The sequence below is a fragment of the Pongo pygmaeus genome, chromosome 6 (assembly GCF_028885625.2).
Source record: "Pongo pygmaeus isolate AG05252 chromosome 6, NHGRI_mPonPyg2-v2.0_pri, whole genome shotgun sequence".
Taxonomy (NCBI): Eukaryota; Metazoa; Chordata; class Mammalia; order Primates; family Hominidae; genus Pongo; species Pongo pygmaeus.
This window is the reverse complement of record NC_072379.2, coordinates 74,743,197-74,763,826: the sequence shown is the minus strand read 5'-3', so window position 1 is coordinate 74,763,826 and position 20,630 is coordinate 74,743,197. Positions and strand designations below refer to the sequence as shown.

At 35.6% G+C, this 20,630-nt stretch overlaps 1 long non-coding RNA gene across 1 annotated transcript in view; it reads right to left on the bottom strand.

Annotated features, from left to right (window-relative positions):
• Nucleotides 1-20,630, bottom strand: part of LOC134739867 (uncharacterized) — a 52,273-nt gene that overhangs the window by 9,172 nt on the left and 22,471 nt on the right. Inside the window, exon 2 of the long non-coding RNA XR_010126936.1 lies at nt 5,940-6,007. This is a non-coding gene — a long non-coding RNA (uncharacterized LOC134739867). The remainder of the gene's footprint in view (nt 1-5,939; nt 6,008-20,630) is intronic.

Below are 20,630 nucleotides of genomic sequence, written 5' to 3'. Positions count from 1 at the left end.
AAAGTTATTTTCCCTGAAGAAAATCTATGAGGGAGATGAAAAGTAAGTTGCAAGGTATTTTAAGCCTTATAGGTTTAAAAAAATCTAAAATTGAGCTTTATTTTTAGATTTTCTGTTGTCACAGAAACACAGTTGGAAAATAAGAAATTTTGACCAAAAATGTTTTAAAATATAGATAAGAAAAGAAATAAGGAAGCAGTACACGGTGATCAATTTAGCACTGTATTCCACTATTCTAAAATAAAATTTTAGTATCTCAGGAAAGGTGATTATTTTCAGGGCTATGATAGATAGTCTCTTCTGAACTGTGCTTGTATTCCTCACTAGTGAAGGGCAAGGTTTATAAGGCAGAATAAGACAGGGGTAGTAATAGCAAAAATAGCAGAAAGAGAACTGTGGGACACTCTCGTAACCTGATGCCTCCCTTCTTTTTCCCATGTGCAAGCTTATTCTTCTGAAATAAGAATCAAATGCTGTTACCATATAATTAAGGAAGAGACAAAAAATGACCTGAAAATTTGAGTTCTTTTCCTTTGAAAGAAAGCTTCGTTATTTTTTCTATCTTTTTTCTCCCAAAACATTCATCATGGAAACATTGTTACTTCACTTATCCTAATATTTCCTTTCTCTTTATCCATCCTTAAAAAGTGACCTCCAAACTTTCTTCCTGGTTCCTTTTTTAGGTACCTTCTTAATCAGATTGTCAGACAAAAAGAGAAAGGAATGGGTGAATATTATTTCTACCAAGTGAGACACCCTTTATCCTCTTCAAAATAGGAGAACAGGAAACAAAAACCACCTTTTTAAACAAATATTCTATTTACTAAGTAATCAATGGAAATCTGGCCATAAAATACAAAGTCAGGAAAAGCTAATTCATTTTTTAAACAGATTTTCCATTAATAATATTTATTGAAGATTTATCTCAATTAGTCCACATCCTAGTGAAATTTAAGTGTTTATCTCAATTAGTCCACATCCCAGTAAAATTTAAATTTAACAGCATGGGGAAAACAGCCCCCATGATCCAATCACCTACTACCAGATCCCTCCCTCAACACGTGAGGATTACAATTTGAGATGAAATTTGGGTGGGGACACAGAGCCAAACCATATCGGACTATAAAACAATTAATATCCTCCCAAAAATGCATCATAACTTTCCACAAAATATCAATTGTGAAAAATGAGAAACCTAAAGAAAATATCTTACAAATATTATTGCAGTTAGAATATTCTACATCTTTCAACATTTTTCAATTTCTTTTTTTCTCACCATTAATGCAAAGCATCTGCAATGTGCCTGCTATTTTGTCATTTTCACTCATTTCTAGAAAATCTTTTCTAAATTCATCATTCGCTGAAACTAAATATGGAAAGCAGAATGTCCCAGGAGTTGCACATTAGTATTTGGCATTTCATTCAAGATTCATAATTTCTGTCTACAAACCTTACACAGAGACATTCCTTTACTAGATTACAATGTCTCCCATATGTAAAGTAAAAAATAACAAGTACATTTGTTTTGCAAACCATCACTTTTTTTCTAAAGTGGGAGAATCTTATTATCAATAAGGTCCCTTTTTATGGGATGTGATGAGTGTGAGGGTTCGTGAAAGCTGCTCAGTTGCCCTAGACGTTATTGAGAGAAATGTTGGGAGAGCTGATTGAGAAATCCTGGAAGCATAAAAAGCTAGAGGTGGGGGAATGGCAGACTTTAATAAAATAATGTAATATATAATCACATACCAAATTTTTCTGAAAAAGAAGCACATTGGATAAATGAAGCAAGTTTCGAAACTGCATGAATACAAGTTTTCTTTAAAAAGTTAACTCAAGCATGTGCACACATGCATAAACCATTATACACATGATAGACATCACTGTTTTTGTAGCTCATGAGCCATTTACACTTCTTTTCCTTTTTTGACTCCTTTTTCTCTTTGCTTTTCAGCTTTCTTTTAACATATTTTTAAGTTCACAGATTCTTTAAGCTCACTAATTCTTTCCACTGATAAGCACATTCAAGACATCCTTCATTTCTGTTAAAGTGTCTTTGATGTCTAGTATTTCTTTTCATTTTCAGAATTTCCATCTAGTGTCCTTGTTTTGGCCTCCCCTGGTTGTCTTTAGGTTAACCCAGAGATTTACTTATAAATAAGGTCTGAGGTTGGCAGTTCTTTCAACTGTAATCCCCTATTATTTTTAATAGGGGATTAAAATTAATTTTAATCCCCTATTATTTATTTCATGTGGTGGTAGGTGGGAAGCTTTCTATATTTCTATGATTAGGTTTCAGTCTTTTTTAAGCCTGTGTTCCTCAACTGTAACCTTCACAAGTGCTTCTCAGTGTTTTCCTTTCCTTTTCCTACTCCATTAGGTGAGACAGGAAGCCTAAAGAAAGCTAGAGTTACGTATTTTCCTTCTTCCAGATCAATTAGATTTTGATAAAACTCAAGATGGTTGGAGTCCGGTAAAATAATTTCCCTGGAGTACAGATCTTTTGCCAAGGAGAAGAGAGTGCTCTGAGCTTATTTTGAAATTGTTAAATTATCCTTCCCCCTGCTTGAAGCATGGAAAGGATTATTCTCCAATTTTATCTCCCTGAGAACCCGGTGGAGCTCCTGAAGGTAAAACTCAGAAAAATGTGTAGCCCTCATTAGCCTAGATCCCCGAAAGTTTTTTTCTCTCAAGCTAGTCTATGTTCAATCCCTAACAATTAGTTTGTTCCTCTTTAGGATCTAGCAATTGCTTCTGTGCTCAATAAGGTATAATTTTCCCTTTTCCTGGCTCCCTAGTTTTGAGGGAAGGAGCTTTCCCTATGACTTCAATGCTCTAATTTACCAATAGCTGTTGATTTTCAGTTAGTTCAGGGTCTTTCTTGCTGCAAGTATGGCAATGATAACTTCCTAGCTCTTTATATGTTAGGCCAGCTACCTGGCTTTATAAATGCTACATTAAGGAATTATTCATCGTAAATTTCCATAAAAATTTATACTATTATTTAATCAACCAAATGTTGATTTTCATAGACATAATTGAATCAGACATCCAATTTGTTTATCCTATGTCACCTCGCCTGCGCACTTACAGATTTTATTGTCCTGTCCTGCTGAGAAATCGAGCTGGTTCTACTTGACCTCACAACACGTATCTCAAGTCCTAGTTCAAGTCTTGATTCAAAAAAATTCTTACTTATGGTTTGAGACATAAATGGTGTTCACTAACATATGAATACCATGATTGGAAAGAACTGATGACAGATCATTATGAATAATTTGCAGATCTGTTTTTACTGTATTTGGTGAAAGGCAGAATACTCACTGCTGATTGAAATGTTGCCTTTGCCTTTGAAAACTTATAAAAGAAACAGCCAATTTTTAGCAGCTGGAAAGAAGGCTTACTTTTAGTTTGTATGCTGTTCTCTAAAAATACCTTTTACCTAATTCAGCAAAAACTCTGGTGGAAATTTCCAAATCACTGCATACCAAAAATTAAATACATGACCATGTATTAGTCCATTTTCACACTGCTCTAAAGAACTACCTGAGACTGTATAATTTATGAAGAAAAGAGCTTTCATTGAATTCATAGTTCTGCATGGCTGGGAAGGCCTTGAGAAAATTAGCAATCATTGCGGAAGGCAAAGGAGGAGCAAGGCACATCTTACATAGTGGCAGGAGAGAGAGAGAGAGTGAGGGGCAAACTGCGAAACACTTTTAAACCATCAGATTTTGGGAGAACTCACTCACTGTCAGAGAACAGCATGGGAAAAACTGCCCCCATGATCCAGTCACCTACCACCCAGTCCCTCCTTCAACACGTGGGGATTACAATTTGAGATGAGATTTGGGTGGGGACACAGAGCCAAAGCATAACAGACCATAAAACAATTAATGAATGGAGGATTATAAGTAAATATTTTTATAATAAACTCAACCTTAAAAACTGATCCTGCTGAAAAGAGTTTCTTGTGATGTAATCATGATGAATCAAGAGGGTCAAACTAAAAAAAATTTTGGTGGTGGTTGTTTCAAATTACATACTACACAGTAAATGTGACACCATTCACAAGGTCAAAACAGATTATTTGTACTTTTAAAATATTTTTATCAAAGTCACCACATTTTCCCATAGCCCTTTAACTATTTTTTAAACAAAATTACGCAAGAGAATTACACTAATCTGCATGAGATCTCACTCAATATGTTTCCTTAGTGGACAAAAAAAATGTCTTTGTGGGGAAAATGGAAAAGAAAAAATACAAGCTAAAACTTTAAGGGAGGTAGGGACTAATGATGTGTAAAATTTAATAGGGCTCAGTACACATATTATGCTATATTCCATTGTTAAAGAATGGTAGAAGAATCAGTTCTCTGGATAATGTGAATAAGGGTTATTAGCAATAATAATGGTTTGCTAGCCAATAAATTTGCAGATTAAGCAACCTCTGCCATGAAAGTTAGTAATATTTCAAAGATATTGCTCAAGAGAATGGAGTAGGCATTTTATTTTTGTACCAAGAAAACTGGACTCTTTACCAAAGTGGGTGGCAGCAGAACCCTTGCTTCTCTCATTTTTCAATTTAATGGGTGGTAAGAATTCTACCTAGTACTGAAAATTGTATGGCATTTCACTCATTCAATCATGCAGTGTTCTACAGTTATGCTCAAATCGTCTGCTACTCTGCTCTTGTTAAAAATCACATCAGAAAATGCAACAATCTGTTTTATACCCAGGTCGGTTTTAAAATAAAAATAACAAATAATGTATGAAGTTTCTTCATTAAAACCGCATTTTTGCCATTTTTGTAATGAATAAATAACTAGAGCTAAATTGTCAAAATGACCATTAGGTTTCCTATATTTGAATTTCCATTTATCAGAAAATTTTTTTTAGGCAAAGACCTTTGAATGTCTCATAAAGAAACCTTAGAATGCCAAGTATTCTGGTTAGCCAGTCTAATGGCTGGAAATCCAGGTGTGGACTAGCCACACAGTTGTTATATATTACATATATATAAAATGTTGATAATTCAAGAAGGTCCCTGAGAAAAAAACATCATTCCAAAGTTGAATCCACTGTGCTTGTGGTTTAATAAAAACTGTATAACTTTGAGGGTTGTCTATCATAATTCCTTGAATCATGACACCTTTTAATGAGAGCCAGAACCACTCAAATGGTATAATTAATTACATTCCTTTTCAATCACAATTACTATTTAATCTAAGCTCACCCAATGGCACCTACTGTCAGAAGTTCCATTAATATATAGCCTCAGTAACACCTTTCAGTATTAACCAACTTGGATAAAATAACAACATTTCAACTAAGACTTTCACATAGATCATACTTAGAAAACATGGGGGGTGTCATTTTCCAGACATTATTCCAAAAGTGAGAAGCAAAACTATTTGGAGGAGAGGAAGGTCTATAATGTGGCAATAGCTTAATGAGGTGTGATCCAGATCACCAAGTAGGATCTAACCCAGAATGGCTGACAGTATCTGAGCCAGAACCACTGTGAATTAGGATCAACTTTCAACTTAAGACGTACTATGGTCTGAATATGTTGCCCCAAAATTCGTAGGTTGAAACCTAACTCCTAAGGTGATGGTATTAAAACATGCTGCCTTTCAGAGGTAACTAGCTCATGAGGGCAGAACCCTTACAATGGGATTAGTGTCCTTACAAAAGAGGCTGAGAGATCTTGTTTATCCTTTCTACCACATGAGAAGTCAATGAGAAGTCAGCAGTCTGCAACCTGGAAGATAGCCCTCATCAGAACCCAACCATGCTGGTGCCCTGATCTTAGACTTCCTAGTCTCCTGAACTGTGAGATATAAATTTCTGTTATTTACAAGCTACCTAATTTATGGTATGTTATTACAGCAGTCTAGACAAACAAATATAGCAAAACGCCAATAACAAAGACTCACAGAGACACAACTCCAGTCAGTTTGAAGGATTGCTCATGAAGATCATCACCATGGTTCAGGATACAGCCCTGGAGGGACAAACACAAAAATCACACTTAGGCTTTAAAGTTGAAGATGCTGATGGTGAAAATGAATATTCCTGTACCACAGAGAATTCCTAGTACATTTGTTCTCAATGTTTGCTGCACACTTGAATCACATATTATTATCTTCATAAAATTGATGGAAAAATTATTTGAGGAACAGATGTCAATAAGTTTCTTTCAGTATAAAGTGCTAAGGTTCTCCAAATAGGTCATAGATAAGCTGATATTAAACCCTCTTTCCTTTGCTCTTTCATTTTTTCTACCTAAAAAGAGAGTCTGGCAGGCATAAATGTTTCTTTTCCTTTCTCCTTCCATGTCTGGCCTTACATCTAGGATAATGAGAGTGCTTCAAACTGAAACGGAGAATAGTAGCCTGACAGATAGGTCAATCAAGAGCATCTGGTTTCCATCCTTAAAATATCTACTTGTATATAAAAATTAAAGGCTTTTATTATTTGTTCTTAAAGTGTGGTCCTCAACTAGGAGCTTCAGGATCACCTGAGACTATTTTAGAAATGCAAACCTAAATAATTCTGGAGGGAGGGCATGGGAATTTGCATTTTAACAAAACTTCCAGATAATTTTGATGCATGCCAAAGCTTGAAAGCCATTAGTCCTTCATTTGATTAAGAGTTCAAGTGAAGTTGTGATAAATGGATATATTATGTAGTGGTGAACTCTGGGCTTTTAGTGTACCCATCACCTGAATTATGTACACTGTACTCAACAGTATTTCATCCCTCACCTCATTTTTACCTTCTGGAGTCTTCAGTGTCTGTTATTCCATTCTATGTGTCCATGTATACTCATTGTTTAGCTTCTACTTATAGGTGAGAACATGCAAGAAACATTAATCTTTACAATCAGTTATGTAAACTATTCATCATCTTTTCCTGAATTGGTAGGCAGGTCTATAATAACATATAGATGGTTAAAATTTCCAGATTCAATTGTTAGGTCTAAGTTTTTATTTGAATAGTAACTCTGCCCATGCTTGTCTGCATATTTTATTTACAGTTTTAAAGTCAGAGGGAAGTGAATCATATAAGCAAGATGGAATACTAGTAAGTCACAACACCCATCCCTCCCACAAAAACAATAAATAAACAACTATATAATGACAAATATAGCTCTGTGATGGCTTGGAATATGGTAAAGAAACTGCTGAAGCCCTTTGGAACACAAAAACTGAAGGTGGCTGCATAGAAAAGTGTACAAAACACTTTTATCTGTGCCACCTCATAGCTCCATCCAGCACAGCTCAGCACCAAGGGGGATTCCTTTGGTTTGTCTTCCCCTCAACCCCCCGCCACAGATGAAAAGTAGAGCGGGAGAGCCACAGAACCCTTGAAAATGTCATGGACTTCCACAGATTTTGCCACTGGGGATTATGTCGTCACTGACACTGAGTCTAGCTGATGACGTGTCTGTGCTGCTGCACCCCACTGAGGCTGAAGCCTGCTGAGTACTGCTTCCCCCTTCAGGAACAGAGAGAGCCACCACTGTAATCCATCCCCACTCTCTAAAGATAGAGCTACCAACCTCTTCCCCAAAACTACTGCATGTCCCAGACCCCAGCTCTATGCCCACTCTATGTACACCCACACCTTGGACAGAAATGTTACTAACTCAGTGAATGTACCCATAAGCCAGACCCAGCACCTTGGGAAATCTACTTGGCCATGACATCCCACCCTGGGGAACAAAGAAATCAGGAGGACCACAGCAGTCTTTACCACTGAGGACCCCAGGAGCTCTCACCATCACCATGGACACCTGCAGACTTGGCCACCAAGGACTCCTACAGTTCTTACCAATGCTGACCTCAGCTGATGGAGCTCCACAGAGACAATGACTCAGCACTGTCTCTACAGCCAGAGCTACCATTGTGCCCCCATTTGCTTCCATATCCCATCCAGCTGGCACTCCAACACCCATGTGTAGGTAAAGGTCTTTCCATAATGACACCAGTGTATAAAGTCTGGAAGACGTGAATGTTCTTTCAAATGTACAGATATCATTGCAAGGCTAAAATAAAAATTTTTTAATAAAAAAAAAAATGACACCTATGGAACACATAATTTTCAACTAAATGATCCCCCAAAAATGGAGACCTAAGAATCTCCTGATAAAGAATTCAAAATAATTATTTTAAGGTTTCTCAGTGAGCTACAAGAGAACACAGATAGCTCAATGAAATTAGAAAAATAATATATAAACAAAACAAAAGCCTCAATAAAGACTTGAAAATTACAAAAAAGAACCAATCAGAAATTCTGGAGCTGAAGTTTACAACGAATAATATGAAAAAGTGCCATAGACAGCTTCAACAGCAGACTCAATCAAGCAGAAGAAAAAAATCTGCAAACTCAAAGACAAGTCACATGAAATCACCCAGTCAGAGGAGAACAAAGAGAAAAGAATGAAAGAGTGAAAAAAGCCTATGGGACTTAGGGACACTATCAAGTAAATAAATATATTCATTATGGGAATCTAAGAAGTAACAGAGAAAGATAAAGGGCCAGACAGCTTATGTAAAAGAAATAACTAGGCCAAGCATGGTGACTCACGCCTGTAATCCCAGCACTTTGGAAGGCTGAGGTGGGCAGATCACTTGAGGTCAGGAGTTCAAGAGCAGCCTGGCCAACACAGTGAAAACCCATCTCTACTAAAAATACAAAAATTAGACAGGCCTAGTGGTACACACTTGTAATCCCAGCTACTCAGCAGGCTGAGGCATGAGAATCACTTGAAACTGGGAGGCAGAGGTTGCAGTGAACTAAGATCACACCACTGCACTACAGCCTGGGCAACAAAGCAAGACTGCATCTCAAAAAAAAAAGAAAGAAAGAAAGAAAAAAGAAAAGAAAAGAAAAAGAAATGATTATGGAAAACTTCCCAAATCTGGTGAGGGAAATGAACATTCATATTCATGATGCCCAAGGAACCCCAAACAGGCTGAATATCATGAGGTCTTCACCCAAACATCATAATCAAATTGTCTAAAGTCAAGGACAAACAGAATTTTGAAAGAGGAGGAGAAAGCAATTTGACATTTATAAGGGAGCCCTCATAAGACTATCAGCAGATTTCTTAGCTGAAACCTGATAGGCCAGGAGAGAGTAAGATGATACATTCAAAGTACTGAAAGAAAAAAAAAAAAACTGCCAACCTAGAATAGTATATTCAGCAATATTATCATTTAAAAATTAAGAAGAGATAAACTCTTTCCTGGACAAACAAAAACTGTCACCACTAAATCTGTCTTACAATAAATGATTAGAAGAGTTCTACAAATTTAAACAAAAATGCTCTAAAAAGTAATATGAGAGCATAAATCTCACAAGCAAAGGTAAATATATAAACATATACAGATTAATGTAACACTATAAAGGTATGTAAATTACTTTTAATCCTTATATAAAAGGCAATACAGTAGTCTCCCTTTATCTGCAGTTTTGCTATCCATGGTTTCAGTTACCCAGTCAATCACAGTCTGAAAATACTAAATGGGAAATTCCAGAAATACACAATTCATAAATTTTAATTTGCATGCTCTTCTGTTTAGCGTGATGAAATCACATGCCATCCTACTCCATACTGCCCAAAATGTAAATCATCCATTTGATTAGTGTATCCATGCCATATAGGCTACCTGTCCATTAGTCATTTATTAGCTGTCTTGATAATCAGATTAACAGATCACAAGAAGAAGAAAGGTGGGTATAGTATAATAAAATATTTTGAGAAAGAGAGAAATAGAGAGACCACATTCACATAACTTTTTTGTAGTATATCATTATAACTGCTGTACTTTATTATTAGTTATTGTTGTTAATCATTTACTGTGTCTAATTTATAAACTTTATTATAGGCATATATGTATAAGAAAAACATAGTATATATAGAGTTCAGAACCATTCATGGTTTCAGGCATCTACTATGGGTTTTGGAACATATCCCCAACAGATAAGGGGGTACAAACATAGATAAAAATTTGTTAATAGATACACAATATAAAAGAAGGCAATCCCTGCCTTTAAGAACACAAAGTGTTGGGGGTTTGGGGAGTATAAGAGTAGTGTTTTTGTATGCAACTGAATCTGTTTTCAACTCAAAATAGAAGATTACAACTACAAGATATTTTATACAAGCCTCAAGCTAACCAAAAACCTGTAATAAGTATGCAAAGGATAAAGAGAAAAGAAAAATAGTAAAACACATACATACATACACACACACATGCACACACACACACACACAATAACAAAGGAAGGAGACAAAAGCAGAAGAGAGGAATGAAGCAACTGCAAAAAAACAAAACCCAAAACAATTAACAAAATGGCAAATAATTACCCTAAATATAAATGGATTAAACTCACCAATCAAAAAGTATAGAATAGCTGAATGGATGGAAAAAAAAAAAAAGAGGATCAAGTGACTTTCTGTCTACAAGAGTCTTAATTTAGAATCAGACATACAAAGGCTAAAAGTGAAAGGATGGAAAAGGTATTTCCTGTAAATGGTAACTAAAAGAAAGAAGGCATGGATAGACTTTAAGTCTAATTCTGTCTCCAGAGACAAAGGTCATTACACAACAATAAAAGGATCAATTCAACAGAGAGATATAACAAATGTAAATATACCCAGCACTTTGGGAGGCTGAGGCAGGCAGATCTCAAGGTCAGGAGTTCAAGACCAGCCTGGCCAACGTGGTGAAACCTTGTCTCTATTAAAATACAAAAATTAGCTGGTCATGGTGGCATGTGCCTGTAACCCCAGCTACTCGGGAAGCTGAGGCAGGAGAATTGGTTGAACTGGGACCCGGGAGGTGGAGGTTGCAGTGAGCTGAGATTGCACCACTGCACTCCAGCCTGGGCTACAGAACGAGACTCTGTCTCAAAAAAAAAAAAAAAAGAGTAAATATAAATGAACCCAATATCATCATTTAAATATATAATGCAAACACTGAGGAGAAACAAACAATAATATAATATTATTTGAGATTTCAATATCCCACTTTCGATAATGAACACAACATCCAGACAGAAAGTGAATAAATATATGACTTGAATAATAATAATACCAAATAACACAACTTCTAACCCAGCAGCAAAATACACATTCTTCTCAAGTGCACATGGAACATTCTCCAGGATAGATCATATGTTAGGTCACAAAACATGTCTCAATACATTTAAGAAGATCAAAATCATTACAGGTGTCTTTTCTAACCATGATGGAATGAAACTAGAATTTAAAAACAGGAAGAAATTGGAAAAATTCACAAAAATGTAGGAATTAAACAACACACCATTGGGTCAAAGTGGAAACTGAAGAAAATTTAAAAGTATCTCAAAAGCTGAATAATAAAACACAACTTACCAAAACTTGTGAGATACAGCAAAAGCAGTAATAAGAGACTATGTTATAATGATAAACACCTACATTAAAAATAGGAAAGATCACAAATAAACAATTTTATACTTTAAATAATCAGTGGAGAGAAAGAACAAACTAAACCCTAAATTAACATAATAAAAATTAATAAAGATTAGCAGAAGCAAATCAGAGAACAAAAAAAATGGGAAAAATATAGCAAAACTAAGGATTGGGTTTTTCAAAGATAAATAAAATCAATAAACCCTTAGGCTAGACTATGAAAAAAAGAGAAAAGACTCAAATAAATAAAATCAGATTTGAAAAAGGAGACATTACAATGGATACCTCAGGAATAAATAAAGATAAAAAAGAACTATAAATGACAATTATACACTAACAAACTAAACTAACCTAAAATGAATGGATAAATCCTTAGAAACTTACAACCTACAAAAATTGAATCAGGAAGAAATAAAGTCTGAGAGGCCAATAACAAATAAGGAGATTGAATCAGTAAAAAAATCTTCTAATAAGGAAAGCCCCAGGATCTTATGGCTTCATGTTTGAATTCTATCAAACATTCAAAAAAGAACTGAAACTAATCCTTTTTAATCTCTTCCAAAAATAATTCTTCCAAACTCATTGTATGGGGCCAGCATCACTCTGATAATATAACCATGCAAATCCTATAAGAAAAGTACAAGTCCATATCCCTGATGTGCATAGACTTAAAAATCCTTATTTTTAAGGATTTTATATTTATATTAAGGATTTAAGGATTATATATTTATAAATATAGATATATATTATATTTACATTTATATTATATTGATATTTATATTAAGGATTTAAGGATTTTAATAACATACTAGCAAACCAAATTAAAAGCCCATTAAAAGGATCATATGCCATGACAAGTGGGATTTTTTCTAGAGATTCAAGGATGATTCAATATAAGCAAATTAATCAGCATTATACAACAGTTTACCAAAATAAAAAGAAAAGCATTTATGGTCATCTCAACAGACTGAGAAAATGCATTTGGCGAAGTTCAACACCCATTTGTAATTGAAGCTTTCAACAAAATAGGTAGAGCAATAACGCAGCTTAATGTAAGAAACATATATGAAAAGCCTGCAGCTAACATCATAATCAATGGGGAAAACCTGAAAGCTTTCCCTCTAAGATCCGGTATAAGTCAAGAATGCCCACTCTCACAACTTCTTTTCAACATAGTTCTGGAAGTCTTAGCCAGAGAAATTAGACAAGCAAAAGAAATAGAAAGAAATAGAGGACATCCAAATTGGAAATAAATAGGCAAAATTATCTCTGTTTGCAGATGGCATAATCATAGATATATATATATGATTATATATATGACATATATGATTATATATGATAATTATATGATTATATATGCTATATATATGATTATATATGATAATTATATGATTATATATGATATATGATTATATATATGATAATTATATGATTATATATGATACATATGATTACATATGATATATATATGATTATATATATATGATATATATATATTAGAAAACCCTAAAGGCTCAAAAATAAAACTGTTAGAAATAATCATCAAATTCAGTGAAGTTTAATACATAGTGTACAGGGAAGTTTAACATATTTAGGTAACTCATTATTAGCGTATAGAAATGAAACAGATTATTGTATAATGAGATTAATATATAATAATCAGTTTCATTTCTATACACTAATAATGAATTATCCAAAAAAATTAAGGAAATAATCCTATTCAAAATAGAAACAAAATAATAAGATATTCAAGTGTAAATGTAGCCAACAAAGTGAAAGACTTCTAAACTGAAATTTATGAAACATTGATAAAAGAAATTGAAGAAGGCACATATAAATGGAAAGAAGTCCCTTGTTCCATGGGATTTGAAGAATTAATACTATCAACATGGCTGTACTACCCATAGTTATGGACATATTCATTACAATCCCTGTCAAAATCCTAATGGCATTCTTTATGTATAGAAATACAGAAGAACAGTCCTAAAATTCATGTAGAAGCACAAAAGACACCATGTAGCCAAAACAATCGAACAGTAAGAACAATGCTAGAGGCATCACATTTTCTGATTTTAAACTGTACTACAAAGCTATAGTAATCAATATAGTATGGTATTAGCATAAAACACGCATGAAGACCAGTGGAATAGAATACAGACCAGAAATAAATCAACACATTTATGGTCAACCAATTTTCAACAGGAATGCCAAGAACAGAAAATGGAGAAAGGATAATTTCTTCAATAAATGATGTTGGAAAATCTGGATATCCAAACACAACCAATAAAATTGGACCATTATCTCACACCATATACAAAAATAAACTCAAAATAGTAAACTTAAAAAGTAAGACCTGAAAATATAAACTATTAGAAGAAAACTTAGGAAAAAGCTTTTTTGTTTGGGCACATCATAAATTTGGGCAATGATATTATTTTGAAACAATACCCAAAGTACAGGAAACAAAAGCAAAACTAGACAAATGGAATTCCTTCAAATGAAAAGGCTTCTGCACAGCAAAAGAAACAATCAACAGCATGTAAAGGCAATCTATGGAATGGAGAAAATATTTGCAAACTGTACATATATTGGAAAGGGGTTAATATCCAATATATCCAAAGGAAATGAGAGTAGTATGTTGAAGACATATATCACTCCTATGTTTACTGAAACATTATTCACAATAGCCAAGACATGAAATCAATCTGTGTCTATCATCAGATAAATGAATAAAAAATATATTATGTATATATATACATACACAGTAGAATACTGAATATTAGAATATTTTTCAGCCTTATGAAAAGAAGGAAAACCTGTAATTTGCAACAACATGAATGAACCTGAAGGACATTGTGCTAAGTGAAATAAGCCAGGCACTAAAGGACAGATACTGCATGATCCAAAACAGTCAAACAAATAGAGACAGAGAGTAGAACTGTAGTTTCCAGGAGCTGAGAACAGGGGGCAGAATGGGGAGATGTTGGTTAAAAGGCATAGTTTCAGTTACACAGGAGTAATAAGATCTGAAGATTTATTGTACAGCATGATAACTATAGTTAATAAAAATGTATTTTATACTTGAAATTTGCTCGGAGATGAGCAAATTTGCTCAGAGATGAGATGTTATAGTCAAATACACAAAAAAAGTTAATTATGAGATGATGGAAATGTTAACTAACTTGATTGTGGCAATCATTTCAAATGTATGTGAGCATCAAAATATCATTTTGTACACTGTAAAAATATATGATTTATATTTGTCAAGTACACTTCAATAAACCCGGGGGGGAAGTAAACAAAACGAAACTAAACTCATACAAATCAATAGCAAAAAAACAACCCTGTCAAAAAATGGGCAAGAGACCTAAATAGAGATTTCTCGAAAGAAGCATACAAATGGCAGGTACCTACAAGTATATGAGAAGGTATCACTAATTATCAGGGATAACCAATCAAAATATCAATGAGATATCACTCACATCTGTTAGAGTGGCTATAATCAGAGAGATCTGGAAGAAAGGGAACCCTCGGGTAATGTTGCTGGGAATGTACAAACATTATGGAAAACAGTATGTGGGTTTCTAAAAAAATTAAAAATAGAACTACCCTATGACCCAGAAGTCTCACTTCTAGGTATATATAAAAACAAAATTAAATCAAGATTTTCAAGAGATCTGCACCCCCATGGTCATTGCAGCTCTATTCACAATAGCCAATATGTGCAAACAACCTGTGTCCATCAACAGGTGACTGAATAAAGAAAATACATAATGGAACGTTGCACAGCTTTTATGAATACTTTTTTCTGAATATTATTCAACATTGCAAAAAAAATATAAAAACCAGTTATTTGTAACAACGTGGATAAACCATGTATAAATAATCCAGGCACAGAAAAACAAATGCTTCATGATCTCATATGTGGGATCTAAAAGAATAAAACTCATAGAAGCGAAAGAAGAGTGTTTGCTAGGAGCTGGATAGATGGGGAAACAGCAAGATCCTGTTAAGGAGTATAAAGTTTCAGTGTAACAAGAATAAGTTATGGAGATTTAATGTATATCAATGTGACTATAATTAACAACTTACTGTATAATTGAAATTTGCTAAGAGGTTAGCTCTTAAGTGTTCTCACAACAAAAAGAAACAAAAATGATAACTCAAGAAATGGCTACGTTACTTATCTTGGCTGTTGCAATTATGTCACAATGAATATGTATGTCAAATCATCAAATTGTACTTCTTAAATATATACAATTTTCAGTTGTCAAATATACTTCAATAAAAACATTTTTTTTCTAGAGGTAACGTTTGTTATGACTTTCAGTAAGAAAAATCTGTTAAGGACTTTAAAAATAGCATTCCCAGAAGTTTTCTGGTTGAGAGACTGGCCTGTGATTTTCTAGGACATCCCTTTTTTGTCTGTTCTCATGTGAATAATTTGGAGAACAATGGGTCACTGGAGGAAACACTCTTCGAACCCAACACCTGATGCAGCCTTTGGCTCCTCCTACAACTTGAAGCATGACTTTTGATAATTTTATGAACTTCAATTTTCACATCTATTAAGTGCAAATAATCAAAAGAATGAAATATAATGAAAATCAAAATACCTTTCAGGGAAAGAGTTGAAAGAAACTCATTTATTTGGAGAAAAAAATTCTACCAAAAATAAATTTGCACATTTAACTTGCGCTGTATATTGCTGTCCTAAACTATTCTATAGCAGACAGAATTATGCCACCTCTTCCTCCCCTCAAGAAAAGTTGTTCATATCCTAATATGTTACCTCTCATGGCCAAAGGGACTTGGTTGATATTATTCAGGTGAATATATATTTTTTTTTTTTGATATAAGATCTCACTGTGTTACCCAGGCTAGACACTGCAGTGGTATGATCTTCGCTCACTGTAGCCTCGACCTCCTGGGATCAAGTGATTCTCCCATCTCAGTGCTCAAGTAGCTTGGACTAGAGGTGTATGCCACTATGCCCGGATACTGGATAATTTTTTTTATTTATTGTAGAGATGAAGTCTCACTATGTTGCCCAGGCTGGTGTCAAACTCCTGGCCCCAAGCAAGCCTCCCGCCTCGACCTCCCAAAGTGCTGGGATTACATGCAGAGCCACCACAGCTGGCCATAGGTAAAGGATCTTTAAATGGGGAGATTATTCTGGATTACTAACTTGGGCCAGTCTAAATATATGAGTTCTTAAAAATGGAAACTTTTTCCCAGCTGCAATCAGAGAGATATATAACAAAAGATTGTCAGAGGATGAATTTTGCTGGTTTTAAAGATGCAGAAAGGGGGTCATAGCCAGGAAAGTTGGGTAGCCTCTAGAAATTGCAAAGTCAATGAAACCAATCCTCCTAAAAGCCTCCAGAAAGGAATGCAACCCTGCTGATACCTTGATTTGAGACTAGTGAGACTATGTAGGACTGCCAGAAGTGTAACATAATTTAGTGTTGTTTTAAGCCACTAACATTGTGCTAGCTTGTTATGGCAACAATAGAAAACGAATACATATTGTTATGCTTATTCTCTTTAAGTAACTTTAAAAGGTAAAACTGAGATCTGCCCCACCCATAAGTATAACTGAGTCATTGATATCAAATAGACCCCGAAGCAGATTAACGGTCTGCCTAATGTGATTATCACACATGCCACAGGCAAAGCAGTTACTAAGGATCAGTATGTACCTTCTCACTGAATCAGGGAGTAAACTTACTTTCATGGAACCAAATCACAATTTGCCAATGAAGTTGGATGTTTGAACTTTTCACCTTGCTTTTATAAAAAGGCTGTTTCATTTTATGTTTTGCAAAACTTTTTTTTTAGCTTCCCTAGCCACCACAAAAGAGAGTTATACTTGCTGTAAGCTCCCCCAGGCAGAAATCAGAAATTAGAGGACATAGCAACAGAAAGAAGGGTCTTTTAAAAATGCCTGAATGACTTGTGTTTGTGTAACACCTAGCTATGGTGGAAGAAGAGTATAAGAAACAGACTGTCTACTTATTGATTGTTGTAGGTAAAATATGCACCTAATTGCTTCAACAACAGAAATATAGTCTATGTCTTAAAAGGAAGTTGAAATATATTATATTGAAACTGTTTTGCAGAGACTGCAAACAAGCAGGACCCTCCAGTTAGAATTATTTTCACAAGCAGGACCCTCCAGTTAGAATTATTTTCACAAGCAGGACCCTCCAGTTAGAATTATTTTCAAGATTTATAATTTTAATATTTTAAGTACAAACAGGAGCTTGAGCTGGACAAAATGTCAGCTTATAGGGCTTTGTAAGTGATTTCTTTACTGATTATATGAGAATTATTTGCAATTAGCATTTCATTCACCTATAAAATGAAAGATTGCTTTAAGTAGATATTTCTCTTCTTACGTCAAATGGAACAAAATTTAGTTTAGATGGTAACTTTGTTTCTTCACTTAAAAATACATTGAACTGCAGTCCAGCACTTATGTAAATGTTTTACCATCATTTTATAATGTGAATTAGTGACATTCATGAAAATAAAAAATAAAGGTGTATGTGAAGCTCTTCTCCATGGGAAGTGAATGGAGACCCGTTCCCTGGAGGAGAATAGGAATCCCGGGCAGGCCCCCAAAATTGTTGGAAGTAAATGTTTGGTACCACAAAGTGAAAATAGCATTCAGACAAAAGTTTTCTCAACAAGACAATTTACTTCTATAGAAGGGTGAGTCTCATGGATAGAGCAATGGAGAGCACACACCGGACAGGGAGGGGAAGAGTCTTATCCTTAATGCAGCTAGTCCCTACTGCTGTGTCTTTCCCCTATTGACTAGGGTTAGACCACACAGTCTAAGGTAATTCCAACTGGCTACTTTAAAGAGAGCAGGGGTATGAGCTGGAATGGTGGGGTGAGTAGTTTTGGTGGGAAGGTTGGTTACAAAACAGGTGACAAAGGATGACTAAGGACCGAACAGGTGACTAAGGACAGAACAGGTGACTATAAGGGTGAGTAAAGACAGAGCAGGTGACTAAGGACAGAGCAGGTGATAGAGGTTAGAAGGGGGTTGTTTACTGAAACTAGGGACAAAGAGACATAAAGAACGAGGAAGTTAAGAAACATATATAAGAAACATACATAAGAAACATATACCACAATGATGTGCTGCCCTTTTTCACTCTTCTCTTTTGTCATCCAGGTTTTACTAAGGACTAGACATGTTATGTTTGCTTTCCCTTTGTATTCCTAATAGAAAACATGCTGTATGATTTTGTTTGTTTTATATCTGCTTACTTTAGGACTGTTTGCCATACCACAGAAGTAATGCAAATTGGTCTGCACTAAGGCCTTGTAGGATACAGTAAATTTCTCTTTAAAGAACAAATATGTCAGTATGTTCAGCTTCCCTGTTCTTTGTTCCTCATTTTAAAGTTTAACTTCCTCATTCTTTACGTCTCTTTGTCCCTAGTTTCAGTAAACAACCGCCTCCTAACCTCTATCACCCTCTCTGTCTTTAGTCACCTGCTCTGTCCTTAGTGACCTGCTCTGTCTTTAGTCATCCTTATAGTCACCTGTTCTGTCCTTAGTCACCTGTTCTGTCCTTAGTCATCCTTAGTCACCTGTTATGTAACCATCCTTCCCACTAAAACTACTCACCCCACCATTTCAGCTTGTACCCCTGCTCTCTTTAAAATAGCCAACCCAAATTACCTTAGACTGTGCGGTCTAACCCTAGTCAATAGAGGACAGACACAGCAGTAGGGACTAGCTGCATTAAGGATAAAACTCTCTTCCCCTCCCTTGTCTGGTGTGCTCTCTCCATTGCTCTATCCACGAGACTCACCCTTCTATAGAAGTAAATTGTCTTGTTGAGAAAACTTTTGTCTGAATGCTATTTTCACTTTGTGGCACCAAGCATTTACTTCCAACAATTTTGGGGGCCTGCCCAGGATTCCCATTCTCCTCCAGGGAACGGGTCTCCATTCACTTCTTGTGGGGAGATGCATCCCACTGCCTCATTGTTGTGGCCTCAGGGTGAGAGTTGGGGAACCACCCAGTGCGACAAATAAACTCAGACTCTCAACAACCCAGAAGGAAACAGGCTGATAGCTTGGGGAAAGGATTCTCACATACCGCAGTAATCAGGTAACTCTGTACACAGACCAAGTTAAGCAATGTCGCAGGGGTGACAAAAAGTATTTCCTTGGTGGTCAAGATATTCTGGAGGTTAAAAGTGTGTTTAAATGATCACAAACACTACTGCTTGCAGTACTGCTTGTGTGAATGGTACTAAGCACTACTGCTGTGCAGAGTGAGTGGGTCCTATCTGCAGTTCCATGGTCACCTCATATGGCTTAGGGCAGATCCTGCCATGGGGTTCAAACTGGCACGCCAATACCAAGAGGGGCCTAAACTCCCATAAGGGAAGCGGCCAGAGTGCATGAAGCAAAAGAAGGGTGCAAGGATCCTCCAGCAGGTGGGGCTAAAAGATAGGCAAGAAATCTCTAGTATGAGGGATTGAGCCTTAACAAGCCTCCCGAGAAGACTAAGCAAGAAATCTCTAGTACAAGGGACTGAGCCTAACTAGGACCCAACATGGGAAATACCCCAAGCAAGACAGGGAGTAAAAAGAATAAAAATACCGATAAAGATATTCCCCCTGATAGTCCCCTAGGTCTCATGTTAAAATACTGGAAAAATAATGAGAGGACTAAACAAAAGAAAAAGCAACAAATGATACAATATTGCTGTTTTATTTGGACTCAGAGACCCATCTTCAAACCCTCAATCTTCTGACCAAAGTTTGGGTCGAATGAAGATGTAATGCGTCAGCTTTTTATTCAATAAGTAAATGATAAAAGCCTGGTTTCTCAAGAGGAACTAGACTATGCTCTTTGTTGGAGGCAGAGACCTGTCCTTTTTCCCTTAAAGACAACTAGGGAATAACCCAATGTAATATCACAAAAGGAAAAATTACATAAGTTAGTTCCCATGCTCAAAGACTCCAGCATATGGGATCCCCTAGACCATCTTCCCCTGCTCAGCGACCCCAACCCCTCTCCTCAGACAGCTGCTGCCGCCCAAGATCCTGCTCCAGATTCTTCACCTACTCATGTTATTCCTCCTCCTTACAATCCTGACTCTTGGAAATTATCATCCCAAGGGTCTGTCC